Source organism: Nelumbo lutea, chromosome 1, assembly GCF_056320005.1.
Source record: "Nelumbo lutea isolate HS-2025 chromosome 1, American lotus-T2T, whole genome shotgun sequence".
NCBI lineage: Eukaryota > Viridiplantae > Streptophyta > Magnoliopsida > Proteales > Nelumbonaceae > Nelumbo > Nelumbo lutea.
The window spans coordinates 144676929-144697149 of NC_142684.1; the positions used below are offsets into that span (position 1 = coordinate 144676929).

Here is a 20221-nt window from a genome sequence, read left to right on the forward strand (position 1 = left end):
ATTCCAAGCAAACCCAGGGCAGGAGCATTGGACTGCTGTGAAGAACATACTCAAATACCTTCGAAGGACAAAAGAGTTTTGTCTGGTATTCGATGGTAGTTCACTGCAAGTTCTAGGGTATACCGATGCCGATTTCCAGTCGGATCCAAATGATAGAAAGTCTACAGGGGTCCACTACAGACTCCACAACCGAGGCCGAGTACATTGCCGCAAGTGAAGATGCCAAGGAAGCCGTGTGGATGAAGAAGTTCATACACGAATTGGGAGCGATTCCATCCAGCACATCTCCCATCCCGTTGTTGTGTGACAACAATGGAGCGATCGCCCAGGCTAAAGAGCCTCGGGCTCACTCGAAGTCAAAGCACATCGAGAGAAAGTACCATGTACTGCGGGAGATTGTTGGTAGAAGGGATGTCCTGATTCAGAAGGTAGCATCAGCGGATAATGTGGCAGACCCATTGACTAAGCCACTGATACAGAAGGTGTTTGAGAAACACGTGGAAAGTATGGGACTCCGGCTTGTACCAGATTGGACCTAAGTGCAAGTGGGAGCTGTTAGACAGTTTTTGTATGCCCTTAATTTCAATCTGATTTGATGTGCTTTTGTTATTTAGTGGAAATAAATAAAGTGCATGTTTGATTCATGTTGTTTGGTTTAATTCTGTGTAAAACCCTAAAACTGGACATTTATAGAGACTCATGTTAGTTTTAAATGTTCACAGCCGTTGGATAAGTCTGGCGAGATTTATCCTGCCAAGGCTGATGCTGGTGTGCCACCAAGTGTTGGGATGGCCTGTCTCAGCCATCAGGGTAAGACTCGAGGCACATGCAGTATGGGATTACTTGAATCCTTGAACCGGACCAGATTTTCAGTATTGCCCTGGACCTTGGAGATAGATGGGCAAAACTAGAAAGTTACACCTGACCCCTAGACTCGATTATGACACTTCACTAGGTGTTGGATCAGGCTGCCTTTGATATGCCAATCAGTGAGATCCTTAGCGGGGATCAAAACCTGGGTATGTTGGGGCAGTTTGAGAATTCATCTGAGTGGGTGATCATAGTGACAGAATCAGCCACTTTGTCGGACAAAGGGTAATGATCGGGAATGCACTCTCTCTGATGGAAACCAAACTGCCGGCAGTTGATTTCAATCGTTGGAATTTTGTTTTGCAAAATTAATATATTTATATATATATGTACGGTTTCAAATTGTTTGCAAATGGTTTTAATTCCCGGGATCCATGTGAGAGGAGAGTGCGGCACTGTTCCTTGCAGCCGAGGGAGAGGTCCTCTCTTGTCGGGCAGTGCTTGATCATTAAGGGCTGAGAGGTTAAGTGTAAGACCATTGAGGATAATAATACCTGATGGGCTAATTTTGCACCTGCCCACAGTCCCTGGGTTTTTATAAGATGGCTTGGCCCAGGGACCACTTAATGTAAGTGTTGGGCCCATAGGGTCCATATGATGGACTCAAGGGGTTCATTGAGTTTTTCAGTGAATTCGGCTGGGCCTTGTATTAAAGGCTGGGCCGAACCCATGTGGCTGGTGTGTAGATCAATCCTTGGGTCCCACGCCATACAAAGAAGCCCAACTGGGCAGTAGATTGGAAAGTAATTAGACACTGAACACTTAATGGGCCAGAAGCCCATTTCGAGGTGGGCTGATATGATCACCCATCCTTGGGGCGAATCTGAGATTAATGTTAGTAAAAGGATTGGGCCTTTAGCCTTATCCACTCTTGGAGACCAAATTCAAATTAGATTTGAATCTGGTAACCTCCTGATAAGATCAGGAGTAAGCTAACTTTATCTGCAGATAGGATTAAGATTATCCCCTATCCAAATACTGATTTGGATTGGGATAACTCCTAATTAGGAGGTTTCTTAATCAAGAAGATAGGAAGAGAAACCCTAACCAAAAAAGGAGAGAAATACAACAGTTTTCGAATCAAGAAAAATCGCAAGAAAGATTCCTACGAATTGAGATAAGATCTCATACTCCAGAAAAAGAAAAAAGGCAGTTCAGCCTTTTCGCCTTTAGAGTTCTCCTCCTGCCGCCGCCATGTCCTTTGTAAGATTAGATCTTTGCAGAAAAGAAAGTCAAGAAATATGTTCTTGACATCAGTCTTGCAAGAAAGACTGAAATAAATTCAGTATTTAGTGCTTCCAGAGGATACTTGCGAAGGATCCAGTGTGTAGGACGCACCCTGCTGGTTCTATTCCATCCACAGCTCTGTCATCTTTAGCAGGAACGGATCTTGGAGCATTCTTTGGGCGTAAACACCAACTTTGGGAGATAGTGCTTCTCCGGATCAGGTATATTCCTCCCATTTGTCTTTTGGTACAGATCTGGTTTGATTATGGTTCAAGTAGGATCCTTGAATATTGTATTCTAAATTTAGGGAATATGATTCCCAGTTGGGAGAAGGTAGGAAAATTTTTGAAATTCGCCCACCCATTCCGCAACCTTTATGGCGTCCATTAGATGGATCCTACCATTCTTTCAAAGTTGTCCAGATGGACCATTAAGCATTTATAAGGACCAAATTACCCCTTAATGTTGTGGAGGCGGAGCTCTACTGTTCATCTTCCCCTGAACACCAACCATATAGAAGAGCAACTGCTGCAGATGAACCAGTCCGGCAGTCTCCCTCCTCTATTTCCCTTCTCTTTCTTTCCCTCTTCCCCCTCCGAACGAAAAGGATTAAAACATACCCAACACTTTTACACTAAACCACTTTTGAAAGTAAGTTGTTTCCATTCTAACGATCTTGAGCTCCACTTATGGGCAGCTCAAAATCTACCTTGCCTCGGACATCAAGACCGTAAGAGTCGACTTGGAAGAGAATCTTGGATTCGGAATCGTAGACAAAGAAGTCGACGGTGGCGAAGAAAAGAGAAATCTTGAGCACCGTAAGCTGGGTTTCCTCTTGATAGCAAAAACTCTTTCAAACCAGAATTCCTCTTCTCATGTTCATTAACAACTGCAATCACTGAACCACATGTTTCATTCAAATCTCTTATACCCACCAATAATTAACTCAATCTTCTACAATGGAAGAATAAGATAAACTGAAGAAGAAAAGATTGAAACCTGGGACTGGGAGTTGAGGGAGTGCAACTGCTGACTGCAACTTATGTAGGGATTATCACTTGTAGCCTTGTATTAATACTCGATGTTCATTAAGCTGGGTTTCCTCTTGGTAGCAAAAACTCTTTCAAACCAGAATTCCTCTTCTCATGTTCATTAACAACTGCAATCACTGAACCACATGTTTCATTCAAATCTCTTATACCCACCAATAATTAACTCAATCTTCTACAATGGAAGAATAAGATGAACTGAAGAAGAAAAGATTGAAACCTGGGACTGGGAGTTGAGGGAGTGCAACTGCTGACTGCAACTTATGTAGGGATCACCACTTGTAGCCTTATATTAATACTCGATGTTCACGCAACACTCCCAGCTCTTTGACAAACCTCTCTGCCTCTATCTCTCTCCCCCTCCTATGTTTCAACTCAAATATCCAAGGCTACTTTACACTTCGTCTGGAAAAGACAGAACTGTCCATCAAATCGGGACCTACTCATTTCCATAAAAAATTCCTCCTCACTAGAACTGGTTCAACTGACTACTGAGTAGTAAAATCAGTATTCTAGATAAAACGGGTAAGGGAGTGAACTGATTTTCTCATGCAATTCGATTCGTTACATTACCTGCTTGCTGCTTTGTTTAGAACAAACACTCACATTCATAAACTCATTATCACATTGATGGGATAATCCATTGTCTAGGATAAACCAAGTGGAAAAACGAGAATTTAACTTAATGAAAAAGTGCAAATTCCTTGTTTTCTATTTGCCATTGTTAAAGTTAGAAGTGGAATCCCAAGTTTAATTTAATGGAAAATCAAAAGGGTGAAAAACAGGGGTTTTAACAGATTTGAAATACTTGCTGCGGATGAGGGATGAAATCGATCAACAATCCTCCTTTTTGAGTTTTGAGCAGAATACAAATATTTGTGGATGAGCTTTTTTTTTTCAACTTTTCATTTGGGCAGCTTGATCCAAAATTACAGTTCATACTGTTTACTCTCTACATGGGAATCTTGTTGAAATTCCTCCTACGGCGGAATGCACCACCACCCCTTTACCTTTTTCGTCTGAAAGTGAAAACCATAGTATAGCAACAATTACCGACGAACACCAGGACAATTGGAGCAATCTATGTTCTGTCTTTGCAAGGGAAAAACTTGAACTCGACTAACTGGTATGCAATAAAGGGCCCATGAGTCCCAACTACCCCACCCATCCTCACAAATCGGAGGTAAGCCAGGTTTGGGAGCTGCAAAAGCGGATTTGTGAACCGGTAGCAACCATTTTGGTCACAGGTGACAAGTGGCAGGATTGAGGTGTTTACAAGAAGATTTTTTTTGTCGATTTTCGTATAGGGGTATTTCAATAAAAATATATGTATATTAATTTACAAAAGTGTAAAATGGGTATTTAAAAGAAATTGATGTATTGGTCTAACCTTTTCCATCTACGTCAGTGCCCAAAGGAAGGTTTTTGTATTTTACCCTAAGTAATAATAATAATAATGATGTTGATGATGATGATGAAATCTACAATAATACAAAACATTAACTGATTAATTAAATAATTATCCATTCATTTATTTATTCAAGATATTCATAATGAATTATTATTAAATTAAATAACTAATCAAAATTAATTATATGATATTTATTGTTCAATTAATTAATAACCAAATGACTAATTATTAATATTAATCAATTAAATATTTCATTAATAAAATAATACAAAACATTCATATTTTTGCCCAATTCAATTTAGATAGGGTTTAGTTTTGGGTTGATGTGCCCTATCAAATTAGAGTTAGGGGGTGCAACCCTAGGCAAGTTACATCTAGGAATAGCAATGGGGTAGGTTTGGGGTAGGGATCATATTCCCCGTCCCCTGTCCCAATTCTGATCCCCATCAGAGATAAAAGTTGTCCTCCATCTCTGATACTCAACAAGGATGGATTCCCACAGGGACCCAAATCCCCAAAACTGTTTAGTTAACAATATTTTTTTGAAAAAATTAAATTTACTTAGAATAAATAAAAAATTTAAAATATAAATAATATCATATATATAATAATATACATTTAATAAAAATAATATTTAATATATATAATTGGGGTTGGGGCAATGTGGGGACCTCATTCACCATCCTTGACCCCCACCCCAATTGGGGATCCCTATTAATCCCCTTCCCTATCCCAACCCCGCCATCCGGGAAGTTGGGTACCCATCGGGGATGGGGAAAATTGTCATCCCTAATTATATCAAGTTGAGGTCAATCCTTAATCGACATGAGATGTTGAAACCATTAATACTTACCTTAACCCTAACTTGGGTTGATATTGAGCTAGGCTGGAGTTTGCTTCAAGTTCCCCAACTATTTTTATGGGTCCACTTGGTTCACATTCAAGATTGGGATTCGAATCAAAACTAAAATCCCTTGGAATTAAAATTGGGTGACTTATTCCTAGCACATGGTATTTGGTTTCATAGGAGTTATAGTGGAATATTAATTGTTGTTGTTTGGTTCATTTTGAATTAGAATTAGAATCAACTGAAAATTTTTCAATTTTGTATTAATTTATTAATATTTTTTTATTATTATTTTATGGATAAATCTCTTAAACTATCCCTATTGTTCACAAAATTGACAAATTATACCCTTAAATTTTCTAACAATTGACTAGCTATGCCCCTATTGTTAATATCCATTAACGTTTGGTCGAAATTCATACACATGTGACCACATAATGTATAAATTTTCTTCAAAATCTAATTTTGCCCTTCATCCCTCTCCCTTCCTCTTCACTCTCTCTCCCTGGCGGCAGCTACAACGTACCAACGCGGTTCCAGCGATGAAGGTTGGAAGCAACGGTTCCAGTGGCAAAGGTTGGAAGCGGAGGAAACCCTCTGATTGTAGAGGGAATTGAAAGCCCATCTCCAGATATCATTTGCATGTCTAATTGAAGGAAACTAACAAAGCTGGTGTCCTTGCTTTTAATTTGGTTAAGTGACACAGCCCCGAAGAGGCCTGTGTTCCTCACCTTACTTCATCTATTTATATTCTTTATGTTTATAATTTGATGTTCCTTTAAAGGTATCAAGAAATATACTATTTCTCACCAAAGGTCCACCGTTTAGAAATTGCAACGATTGTCGTTCCAGGCAATGGCGATGGTGCTCAGTCTGACCCGAGGGTTTGGGCCCCAAATCCGGTCACACCATTGTTAAAAGTCGTCTGACCCGAGGGTTTGGGCGCGTGAGGGCACCCTTTGAGAACTGGGGGAGGATGGAATGGAATGGAGGAAAAAACAGAGTTTCGCCGAGTGCACGGATCCACCCAGTTGGCCAGAGATATAACAGAAAGTAACGTCCTTTTTTATGAAGGCGGCAGGGAAAGGGAGAGAACCGGAAGGGAGAAGTGAGAAAAACCAATCCTGCAACGACCAACTATTCAGCGCCCACTAGGATTGCAAGATTTGTACTTATCCATTTTACAGTAATCCAACAATCGCCAAATTTGCCATCACCATCAGGAGCGGACCCTAACCTCGCTCCTGCGAGTTGTGATTCACTGAGTTGAGTTGTGGCGTTCGGACTAAAGTAAAGTAAAGAGAGATGCTTTGTGGTGCGAGAACTCTACGGTCACTCTCCTCCACTACTCCCTCCTCCTTGTTCTTCAAGCCCAAGCCCCTTCCCTCTTTCCTGTCAAAACCATCTGTTGTTCGTCTACAATTCTTCCCGCCAAAATGACCATTGATCACATAGTTCTCTTCAAAGTCAAGGACGACACCGAGCCTTCCAAGATTAACGCCATGATCGGTGGTTTGAATGCCCTCACCTCTCTCGACCAGGTTCTTCACCTGTCCGCCGGACCCATCTATAGAAACCGATCTTCGGCCCTTAACTCCATCCATATGTTGCACAGTAGGTAAAGAACCAAGGAGGATCTCACCGGCTATTCTGCGCATCCCAAGCATTTGAGCGTCGTTAAAGACTCCGTTTTGCCCATATGCGAAGACGTCATGGCCGTTAATTGGGTGGCCGATGATCTCGATGGCCCGATTGTTCCCTCGCCTGGCGCTGCCATGCGGGTGACTTTTCTAAAGTTGAAGGAGGGCTTAGGAGACGGAGTGAAGGGAGAGGTTTTGGGAGCTGTTGGAGCTGTTAAGGACTACGTTGGTTCGATTGACCAATTTAGTTTCGGCGAGAATTTCTCCCCTGCGAGGGCAAAGGGGTTTTTGATTGCTTCACTTTCTATTTTTCATGGATCAAGTGAATTGGATGCTCTGTTTGGGTCGTCAAGAAGACGATGAACAGAGATGAAGATGGATGAAGGAGAAGCAGAGCATACCGGAGGAGGAGAAAGAGAAAAAGAGGGGATGAAATTTGAGGAATAATGGAGATCAAATTTGACATTTTGTTCTTTTCATCAACAATCACTTGAGGGGATGTCAATTGTCAAAAAAATTAAGGGTACCGCAAGACAATATTTAAACAATAAGAGTACAGCTTGTAAATTTTATGAACATTAGGAATCGTTTAAGAAATTTATCCTTGCTTTATTATTACATTATTATTAAGTAATTGATAATGTATTTACATTTTATTAATATATTATTATCATTATTATTTTGTTATTATCATTAAATTATTAATTATTAATGTACAATTATTTTCTTATTAATTTATTAATGTTTTCTATTTTAGTTACCTTTTATTAATATTGATGTTTTCCATTAAGAGTTATTTACCTTTTTAGAAAAAGTCTACAATTTAAAATTACATAGGGAGGATTTGTGCATAAATATTAAACTTGATGTCTCAATACAACTTTCCTTGCAGCACAAATAAGTCTGCACAAATTGTATTTTTTAACATTAAAAGTTTCACTTAATGAAAATAATTTAAATATTTAATTATTTAAAATATTCATTAATATAAATATTTTATGAAGTATAATCATTTTCAATTTAACTATAACTTAACTTTATAATTAATTCATTTCATAACCAATTGATAAAAGTTTTAAAGTTAAATAAAAAAGGGAAAATTCCCGATTCATACCCTATACTTTGGGCCTAATGCCACTTTAGCCCCAAAACCTTAAAATGCAACAATTCAGTATCCAAAATTTTAAAACGTGACAATTCAGTACTTACTGTTAAATAGTTGTTAACCAATCATTAAGTGGCATTTGAAAAAAAACATAAATGCCCTACAAGTGTTATTTAGTTTTCTTTATCAACCATCTAAATGTTGACAAAAAATTAGCAGTTCCAAATCATTGCTTTTTTCATTCAAAAAAGTTAGTGTCACATTTGAGTGGGCATTCTGGTGACCCCAACTTTCTTGAATAGAAGAGGCAAGGATTTGAGAGTATTAATTTTTTGTCAATGTTTGGATGGTTGATAAAGAAAATTAGATAACACTCGAAGGGCATTTGTGTCTTTTTCAAATGCCACTTAACGGCTGATTAACCGCTAGTTAACAACAGCCAGCAAGTACTAAATTGCCATTTTTAAAAATTCGAATACTAAATTGTTGCACTTTAAAGTTTGGGGACCTAAGTGTCACTAGGCCCAAAGTACAAGGTATTAATTGGGATTTTTTTCCTAAAATTAATAATAAACTAATGCCATTGAAAGAGAAAAAGGCGGAATTGAACAACAGTTGTTTGTAACCGTTGCAAAACTCAATTTTTTGCGACAAATAAATGTTATTAACATCACGAAAAAGAAAACTTCAAAACGTTGCAAAAGTAATGTCACAAAAGGCTCGTTTTAGGTAAATTACATGTTACTACTACCTTATACTTGAGGGGTAGTACAATTAACTCTTTTGATTCTTCTCCTACCTTCGTGTAGGGTTCTCTCCCCTATCTCTTTCTATCTCTCTTTCCCCCTCCCCCAATATCTCTTTCCCATTTTATTTTCTTCTCTCTCCCTCTGAGAATGTTTTGTTGATTTCTTGTCTGCTCTACTATGGATGAGGATGATCTTTTAAAAGATCTGTCACGTATCTTGGTCCCTAGAATAGAGAAACCAGTGGAGGCTATTATGGATGACACTCTCCAAAATAGAGACTAGCAAAGAACTCTGATATTCACTGTACTTACAGACCGGCCAGTCAAGGTTGTGGGCCTATAAGAAATGCTTTCGAAATCCTGGAAACTAGATGCTTCTAAAATACTTGATTTTAGAAATGATCTGTTCCACGTTGATTTTCCAAGCTGCTTTGAACGTGATAGGGTCTTTGATCGAGGCCCTTGGTTGTTCGATGGGGATATGATTCTTCTGCATAAAGGGGAGCCAAACCTTCGTCCTGAAGAATACTTTATGAACAAAGCGGATTTCTGGGTACACATGGTTGGTTTACCCTTAGCCTATCTAAACTCTAATGCTGTGAAAAAATTGGCATCAGAGATTGGAAGCCCATTCGAGCCGGATCCAAAGGATGCTTCAAAGTGGAGCCAATATGCTCATATCGGAATATCCATTGATGTGACTGAACCAATTAAACAAGAAGTTCCTTTAAGCTGTTGAACGGGAAAACTATTCTGGTGGATGTTCAGTATGAGAGACTTCCTAGGTTTTGCAAGTTTTGTGCAAAAATTGGGCATGAAGCTGAGAGTTGCAAAACTAAACATCATCTCCTTTAGGCAATTAAGGATAATAAAAGTCAAGAAATGAAAGGAAGATTAAAGGCACTCTTAGTAGATCGAATTACCAAGGAGATCCGAGCCAATACAGTCCAGCGTCCATCGTCTATTAAAAAGAATTTGAACCTGAACTGTGACCGACCGGATCCTTCTCCGTCGGCCATTCAATAGGGATCTAGGATGGATGTGAACTTTGACGATTGCACTATCCAAAAGGAAGGCGGAATTATACCAGAAAACCAGGGTGTTAATTCCGCCAAATCAGGCAAGTGTTCGCCACTACCTTCTTCGTCGGTTACAATTCTTCATGTTGATGACACATTTCCAATTGCTAATTCACCAACTGATCTGTCAACATTGCACTATCCAAAAGGAAGGCGGAATTATACCAGAAAATCAGGGTGTTAATTCCGCCAAATCAGGCAAGTGTTCACCACTACCTTCTTCGTCGGTTACAATTCTTCATGTTGAGGACACATTTCCAATTGCTAATTCACCAACTGATCTGTCAACTTCGTCCCCTATGGCGGAAAGAATGGAGATTGATGCGAATCACATCCAGACTGGACCAGTGACAAATTACCTCACTCCTTGCAAGCATATTCAACAGATAGATGTTGCTAATACCATTACATCAGCACTCCACTTAGGCGAGTTCTCTACTTATTCGTTTGTTATGAAGTTTAACATTTGAAAGTGCAATACTTACATTAAGAGGTATATTGGTATTGGTGAACTTTTATTTCCTTCGAACTCTGAATGCAGAGAATGTTGTTCTGAATTCTGAAAATTATTAAAAATCTATTTAGACCCCATATATTATAGTTTTGTTTGTCTTTTTAGGGGTATTATTGGAAAACAAAAATGTGTATGATTACACTTTAAGAGATAAGGGATAAGAGATAAGAGGAAAATAACAACAATTTTTCTCTTAAAGTTAAAAGATTTCTCTTAAGAGATAATAGTTAAAAGGAAACAAATAGGCCCTAAGGCTTATTCAACTATCTTTTCAAGTGATCCCACTGAAGCCTCTTCGACTCAAGGCAATAACAGGAAGAGATGTGGTGATTCTCTAAACTCTGAAATGATTATGCAAAAGGCCTAGAGAATTGAAATAAATGACACAATGACTACATGAATCAAAAGGAAACTGAAGAGTATTGCTCGAGGACAAGAAAAGAGCGATAAAGTACTCTCTTTCTCTCATCAATTATGGGTGGAAGAGGCGCACCCCAAAACTGCCCCCAATCAATCATGAAAATTCTTGCTTGGAATTGTTAAGGGATTGGGAGCCCTCGGGCAATTCGTCACTTGTCAAGGCTCCTAAGTAGTACTTTACCAGAAATCATATTCTTGTTAGAGACTAAAGCTTCAAGTTCTAAAATTAGAAAAATTCTACATCAGTTAAACTGGAACTGTTTTTACTGCGTCGATGTTGTTGGTCTCTCTGGTGGCTTGTGCCTAATCTGGGCTAATCATATTAATGTACAAATTGTTAGTTCAGATAAAAACCTTATTGTTGCAAATGTAGGGGATCAGGCTGAGAGAGGTATTTGGAAATTACTTTATGCCTATGATTTTCCCCAAAGAGAAGACCAACAAAAACTGTGGCAATCAATAAGAGATTTCCATTCTCAATCCAATAGTCCATGGGCAATTCTGGGAGATCTAAGTGCTATAACAAATAGCAAAGAAAAATCAGGTGGTCAGGCTATTAGTGACAGAGACACAAGAGCGTTTAATTCTTTCATAAATGATTGCGAACTCTTGGATGTGGGCTTCCGTGGCCTGGCTTATACCTGGACAAATAGAAGATCGGCACACCTGCTCATTAAGGAGCGTTCGAACAGACTCTTAGCCCACCTGTCTTGGCTGCAATTGTACCCAAAGATCATGGTAAAACATTTGCTGGCAATTCGAAGTGATCACAATCTCATTCTTTGTAACTTAGTAGGTTTTAAGAGACGAGAGAAACCTGTAAAGAGATTTGAAGCTCTTTGGACTTCTTGTGATGGATATGCTAATATTCTCTCATCAGTTTGCTCCACTCAATCTATCTCATTTCCTTAGAAGTGCCTGAATTGTAAGTCCTTTTTATGGATTGGGTTTCATTCCTAGTTACAATTTCCCTTAAAAATTCAAGAAATCAAAAAGATCATTGAGCATATCCAAATGGGAGACATGTTAAACACTTCATCAGTAGAAGAGCTTTCTTTGAGAGCCAATTTAGAAAAGTGTTATGGCATTGAAGAAATGTACTGGAAGCAGAGATCCAGATGTGATTGGTTAAATCACGAGGACAGAAACTCTCGCTATTTTCATATTGTTGCTTCAAAGAGGAGGAAGAATAGTATCTACTAATTGAAAGACAATAATGGGGATTGGATTTCTGACCCCAAATTAATCGAAGATACTATTTGTTGCTATTTGAGATCTTTGTTTACCTCTTCCCATATGGATCTAAATTCAGTGGCTGCAAATTTCTTCAGTAGTTGTATCTTAATTGATGATAACCGGTCTCTTTGTGAAACTCCTTCTAGTGATGAAATCAAAGGCTACCCTCTTTAGTATGGCATCCCTCAAAGCTCTAGGCCCAGACAGACTTCATGCCTTGTTATTTTAAAATGACTAGAATACAGTAGGTGAAAACCTTTGTCAATTTATCCAATCCATCTTTAATGATCCTACAGTCATCTCTACAATTAATGACACTGTTATTGTCCTAATCCTGAAAAAGGATGATGTTTCTTTGCCTAGCAACTTTAGACCAACCGGTCTAGCAAACATTACTTACAAAATTGTTGCTAAGATTTTAGCAAAAAGATTGAAACCTCTTCTTGGGAAGTTGGTATCTCCTTTTCAAAATGCTTTTACACCATGTAGACAAATTGTTGATAATATCATTCTGTCTAGAGAAATAATACATTCAATGAACAAAAGATCTTGTACTCCAAGTCAATTTTTTCTCAAAAGTGATATTTCTAAAGCTTACGACCATGTTGAGTGGCATTTTCTTCTTCACTGTATGGAGCTCTTGGGTTTCTCTAAGGATTTCATCACTCTTGTAAGTAACTGTTTAGCTTCTTGATCCATGCGCATCATTGTTAATGGTACTCCCAGTAAACCATTCAAGCCAACTAGAGGGCTTAGACAGGGGTGTCCCCTCTCCTCGTACTTATTTATAATTTATCTGGAGTTGTTATCTAGAATGCTCTCTGATGATCTCAGTATTGGTGAGTTTAAAGGATTTAAATTTGGAAGAACCAATTTAAAGATAAATTATCTTCTTTTTGCGAATGATTAATTGATTTTTGGGGAAGCAACCATTTCAGAAGTTCAAAAGCTAAGATTGATACTGAATCTATTTTGTTCTTGTTCTAGACAAGTGGTGAATTATGATAAATCTTCAATCTCCTTTAGTAAATGCTCACCTCTTTCATCAATAATTGAAATTATGGAAATGTTGGGAGTAAAAGAGATGGAGTTGGAGGATATGTACTTGGGTGGGCCTCTTCTTAATACCTCAAAGAAGCACTCAACCTGGAAACTTATTGTAGATAAAACAAGGTCAAAGCTTAAGAATTGGAAATCAGGAATCCTCTCTCGTGTAGGTAGAACTGCTCTCATAAAATCTACTCTATCTTTCCTCCCCCTTTACCATATGGAAACCTATGCTCTTCCATCCTCCATCTGCAAAGAGCTAAGATCAATCAGTCATAATTTTTGGTGGGGGAAGGCATCAAAGGAAAGACTCATCTATCTAAAAGAATGGAAGTCATTTTTACTCCCTTTGGAGAAAGGGGGTCTTGGCTTTAGAGACCCAGGTTTGATGAATAGAGCTCTTTTACTTAAACTGGCTTGGAGTTTTCTCACAGAAACTAATTTTTTATGGGTTAAAATGCTTAAAGAAAAGTATCTCACCTCATCAAATTTCTAGGAACAAAATCATAAAACTTCACACTCATTGTTGTGGTCTAGCTTATTAGTCTGCTGGGAGAATCTCATTCAGGGTTCCAGATGGTTAATCTCAAATGGTTAGGATGTAGATATTTTCAAGGATCCGTGGATTCCTAAGGGACTAATTGAAAAGCCGATTAATTGGGAATTTTCTTGCAGTAAAGTAGCCATGCTCATTAATCAGAATTCATAGACGTAGAACATCCAACTCTTAAATTTGCTCTTTGATGAGGACATTATTAACCAGATTACAAAGATTGATATCCCTCAGGTGGATCTGTTAACTAAAGACAAGCTGATTTGGTCTTTTACTCCCCATGGATGGTACTCCAGCAACTCTGGATATAAACTATTGTGTCAAGATGTTTCAGAATCTTCTCATGCTTCCTGGGTTTGTGAAAATCTTAGTTGGAAAGAATTGTGGAAAATGAAAACTTTAATTCCCCGTGTCAAGATGTTCTTATGGAGATGTAGTGAGGGAGAGGTCTTTTAGTTAACGTAAAGCTAGTAAAAAGATCAACTAAGATTGAAGCAACTTGCTGCTTGTGTAGAGTTTCGGACGAGACTGTGGATCACATCTTATTTCATTGTCCAACCGTTCAACCTATATGGTTTGCTTCCTTGGGCATCCGAACTATGAATATTCAAAGCAATAATTTATGTTATTGGTTACAGCATTAGAGACATATTGACAAAATAAGGGATCAACATTCTTGCTTTCCAATGTTTGCTCGAGGGTTGGTTGTAATGTGGTTCATTTGGAAGCGTAGAAACAAAGTGATATTTGAGCAACACTCTATTAATCCATTATAGACGCTTGCAGCCATTGAAGCTCATTGTGCCTTACTTTCCAGAACTATTGTTTTAGATTCAAACACTAACAATGTTCACTCTCAAATCAGCATAGGTCCTCAGCCGTTTCAGAGGTGGATCAAACCTCCTATTAGAGTCATTAAAATTAATACGGATGGGGCGTGGAGTGCTTCTCACTCAATTTTTGGAATTGTTATCAAAGATTACAATGGCAATTTCATACTGGGAAGATGTGTTCCATCCAATGTTCTTCCCCAAGATGAAGTCTGAGGTGTGCCATTGCAATGGACTTTGTTGCTCTCATCATTGAAAGTGATACAAAGCACATTATTGACATTCTCTCTTTGGGTGTAGACCCTCCCTGGAAATTACATTCTATCATTCTAGAATGTAGGCATCTTGCTTCTGACTTTGTGTCAACCAACTTTATTCATACATCTCGATCTTGTAGTCGCTTAGCCCACAGGCTAGCTAATCATGCTATCAGATACAATCATGCTATTCATACATCTTGATCTTGTAACCTATTGTTTTTAAATAAATTTATTGCCTTTGGCTTAAGAAAAAAAGGCTCATTTTTTTGTAGTATTTGTTATTCCACGGTAGACATGGAGACTACTCTTAAAAAGATACTTGCAAGTAGAATCTTTTAAGTTTGAAGATTCAAATAGTAACCACCATTTTTGAAACCAATAGATGCTTAAGTATTACCAACAATTGCCACTTGTTGGTTCTTGTCACCATCGGTGTTCGGTTGTGCTTAGAAATCATCGGTGGTTTCCTACTCCAAAGGCTAGGGCTTGATTGAAAAAAGATGGATGAAGAATTTGAATGATTCAAAATGAGAGTTTTGGATTATGTTTGTCTTTTTTTATGATCAGGTTAATCGTATTCACCTACTTAATGGGAAGACCATTGATGAACTTACAATTTATCTATAATTTTTGAGGACTTTAGCATGGATTTTTATGTCGGTTTTATTAATTTTTGCCTTAATTTAGCTTAATGCTAAGAATAAGTTCAGGGATAATTAATCCAAGAAAAGTAAAGAAAAAGGCAAGAAAAGAAGGTTCAAAAAGACCAATTTCAGTCCAGCCCAGTCATGGAAGCAAGAGAGAGCACTTCGGCCCAAGAAGAGCAAGTGAATTTCTTGAGAAAACCCAAGAAAAGAAAGCCTACCTATGAGTAGAATTCGGCCCAGCAAGGAAAGCCCATTCTCAGCCCAAAAGAGTAGCTCAATGTATAGCTATCATGTGCTAAGAGAGAGCCTAAGTGCAGCCCAAATAGCAGCCCTTAGAAGGCTTTCAAGAAAGCTCTAGAAAGTTCAAGAAATGGGTGTAATACACCCCATTCTAGAGGCTTCAAGAAGGGGCAAGAGCCCCCTTGAAAAACTATATAAGGAGGCCTCTAGGAGGGGGGAGAGGTATTCAATTGCTTGAGAGGAAGACTCTCCCACTCTTAGAGGTTCAGCCACCTTGAGAGAAGAGAAGAGAAAAAGGCTAGGCGCAAAGAAGAAGAAGAAGAAGGGCTGAAGGAAGTTCAAGACAAGCAAGCTAGAAGAGAAGGTGAGTTCGAATTGAGGGTTTGTGATTCAAAGATCTTTTGTAATAAATCAATTGTAGTTTCATTCTCTTTTGATTCGAATTCAGTTTCTTTGTTATATTTTATTTCTTCTTTCTCCTTTTTTTCCATTCTTCCTTGATGTATTTGAGCTTGTAAAATTTCAGTTCAGCAATCTAATTCTTTTTTATTCATTCAAATGGTCATGAATTGTACTTGAAGTTTCTTGAATAAGGGTGTTATTGTAGATTAATTCGGCCAACTAACCTTCAAGACTCAGATCTGAATTCTCAGATCTGAGATTGCAAGATCTGAATTGATTGAAAGAGAATTCAGATCTACAATTTTCAGATTGGCCGAATTAATCTACAGCTTGGAATTCCTAGAGTGCTTGAGAGAGACTCTAGGAATTCAGATCTACTATTCAAGAACTGAATTGAGTGCAAGGTTAGAGATAACTTGCACAATTCAGTTGGTGATCAATTCAGATTTGAATTGATGCCTTAGAAGTGTTTGAAGAAATGCATGCATGGGGATTAGATTCTTGCTAGAGATAGAAGAACCGTCACTCATGCATAGGATGAACATGCGCTTGAGAGAGGCTGTTCATGACCTTGGGGTTTCACCAAACCAAGGCTCAATCATGATTTATTCGACTGATCCAATTTGATAGATTGCTGAATTCTGAGATTGACATTTACTGCTTACTCTTCTAACCTGATTTGAAGGCAATTGGGCCAATGATTTAGATAGATTTTAATTTAGGATTTTTTTAGCTTTCATTAAAGTTTTGATTTATTTGTTGATCAGATAAGAAGTGTTCAATTTAGTATTGGTAATTATTTCCTAAATCCTCGTGGGAACGATACTTCACTCACTACTTTATTACTTGAACGGCTAGTGCACTTGCTAGTGTCACAATGAGCCACACATCAACCATGGTTTTTAAAACCGACCCGGTGATCGAATCGGTCAGGGGTCCAGTTATCGGTTCGAACGCTCCAACTGTTCAACCTGAATGGTCGACCCATTCTGACAAAAAAATAAAAAAAAATGAAAAATGGTCAAAGCCGTTTGAACGATTCAAACAATTAACCGGCTGATTCAGTAGTTTGTTGACCAAAATCAATGGTTTTAGGGAAAAAAAGTGGTTTTGGGGAAAAATGGAATTGATTAGTCAGGTGGCCGGTTCTCGGTTTTTCAGATTTGACCATCCGGTCCGATCCGGTTTTGAAAACCATGGGGAAGACAACGTTAATGAGAGTGACTTCATTAGAACAGATGACATGTACGCCTCCTATCTGACTTGAGCTGCAACATTCTTATGTTGAATTATGTTTAACCTAAAATAAAAAAGCATTATAGTAGTGGTTGAAGTCGTTCAGAAGTTCCTTCACTTTCAGTTCACATTGTAGAAACGGATAAAGGATAAAATTAAGACAAATAGTCGAGGTTCCACCATATCCCATTGAAATTAATACTTTGAGCTCATTCACTTTAAACAACAATGGCTTCTATCTCTTTGGACATGGGACATGGTCGTGGCCTATATATGTTATTTTGTTCTTCACCTTTACTCCCTTTCATAGTCATAAATTTCATTGTGCAAGTAGAGTTGCTCGATTTGGTGATTTTCAACCATATCGGTTTGGGGTCAAGATTTGAGTAGGGGTGGCAAATGGGTGGGTTGGGTAGGATTGGGTGTGGATTGAGTATTAATCCAACTATATTGACCCACTAACCCATTTGCTACCCCTAATAGTGGGTCAAAGAGGGTCGCCACCCATTTGACCCTGACACCCTAACCCACCCCTTTGACCCTCTAATTCATTTATTCAAATTAGACTCTTTTTTTACATTTTCTTTATTCTAATTGCATAAAAGCATACGACTGCATATTTAAACCACAAAACCCAGAAAACATAAAAAATAAAAAATTTTAAAATGTAAATAGTTGCATAAAAACACCATAAATGGTAAATATATATATATATATATATATCCTGTAAAATATCAGAAAGTGTAGAAAAAACAAATGCAAAAAAAACAAAGAATTTGCAGGAAAATTCCAAAAATTGTAGAAAATGAAAAAATGGATAGAAATTAATGAAAAATATGAATGATAAAAAATTTCAGAAAATATATATTTTCACACAAAAAAATAAAAAACTTTAGAATAATAAATAAAACAATAAAAATTCAAAATTTTATATATTTCAAATAAAAACAGTAATCATAGGAAAAAGATGCAGAAAATGATAACAAAGATTTCTAAAAATTATATACCTCAGGTAAAAAATAGAAAAATTATATATAAAAGACATAAAATGATTTTTTTTTCAAAAAATATGTTTTATCCAAAGATTAGAATTAGAATAAAAGAAAAATTATAGAAAATAAAAATAATTCTGTAAAACATATAAAAATCTCAAAAAAATTGGCTATGGTGGTGCTTCCTGAATCAGATGGCCTCGCCTCTATTCCTCCTCCTTCGTTCAATCACCATTATAGTCTATTATGTTCAATTGCAGGCACCCTCACATTTGTTCAAGAGCTAGTGATCATTGATTCAAAGCATGGGGAGTAGCTTTGTAACAGCTCTAAAACCTTCATCTGCCACTTATGTGAGACCATTGTTGGTGGTGACAAGAATGGCAGCAACAAGAATCATGGCAGCGACTTGAGAGAGCCCTAAACGGCAACAACCAGAACTATAGTAGCAACTTGAGAGAGCCCTAAACGGCAACAGCGAGAATAGTGGCAACAAGAATCGTTGGTCATTTTGAAGTTTAGAAGTTCAACAACCCCAAATAGAGGAGAAAATAAAATAACCCTAATTGAAATAGAGGAGAAGAAGAAATGTCGAAGTATAAAAAAAATTTCGAATAGGCATATAAAATGGAGGGTCAATGGGTAACCTTTAACCCAACCCCACCTTGATCCTAATGGTTCGAATGATCCATCTTGACCCGCCATAAGAATGGGTGGGTATGGATGGGTTTTGAAGTGGGTGGGTCAACTGGGTTGGTGTCAAAATTCTAGCCCTAGACTTGAGCTCAAACCCATTGAAAAACTAACAATTTATGGACAAAACAAGTGATATAGTACTTACGAGTTAGGGAAAATTCCCGATTAGTACCCTTTACTTTGGGGCTAGTGCCACTTTGGTCTCTGAACTTTAAAATGTAACAATTCAATGCCCAAACTTTCAAAATGTGCCAATTTGGTACCTATTGTTAACCAGTCCATTAGCCAGCCATTCAATGGCATTTGAAAAGACACAAATGCCCTTCAAGTGTCATCTAATTTTTTTGTCAACCATCCAAACTTTGATAAGAAATGAATAGTCCCCAATCCTTACCTCTTTTATTCAAGAAAGCGGGGATCACTAGAATGCCCACTAAGACGTGATTCGAACTTTCTTGAATAGAAAAGACAAGAATTTGGGATTATTCATTTTTTATCAATGTGTGGATAGTTGATAAAGAAAATTAGATGATATTCAAAGGACATTTATGTCTTTTTAAATGCAACTTAATGGCTGATTAATGGGTCGATTAATAGCAGCTATTAGATTATCACATTTTAAAAGTTTTGATGCTGAATTATCCCATTTCTAAGTTCAAGGACCAAAATGGCACTAGGCCCAAATTACAGAGTAATAATCAGAAATTTTCCCTACAAGTTACAAACGAACACTAATTTAACAATAACTATACAATAACTATGGCACTGAACACAATAGAATGTGGCAAAACAAGATTCATGTTGCTAATCCGATATGGTTGGGACTTTTGATTTACAAACATCTCTAGCTGTATTAAAGATTTTTAGTATGCTCCTGTCCATGTGAAGGGTTGAGAGATCCATCACATGGACGCCCAAAGATTGCGGAATAAGGGCGAATTTCAAAAATTTTTCTCTCCCTTCAACTGGGAATCACATTCCCTATTTAGAAAATCACATTTTCAAGGATAAATCTTGAACATTAAAGTGAACCAGATCTGAACCAAAAGGAACGGGAGAGAAAGATACCTGATACGGAGAAGCAATATCTCCCAACGAAGGTGTTCACGCCCAAGGAAGGATCCAAAGACTGCTCCCACTGAAGATGGCGCAGTGCAGGATGGAGCAGAATC

The 20221-nt window shown here is 37.8% G+C and overlaps 1 pseudogene; it reads left to right on the top strand.

The window, feature by feature from the left end:
* Window positions 1–5905: 5905 nt before the first annotated feature.
* LOC148878119 (stress-response A/B barrel domain-containing protein UP3 pseudogene) lies at window positions 5906–7723 on the top strand (annotated as a pseudogene).
* The last annotated feature ends 12498 nt before the right edge of the window (window positions 7724–20221 follow it).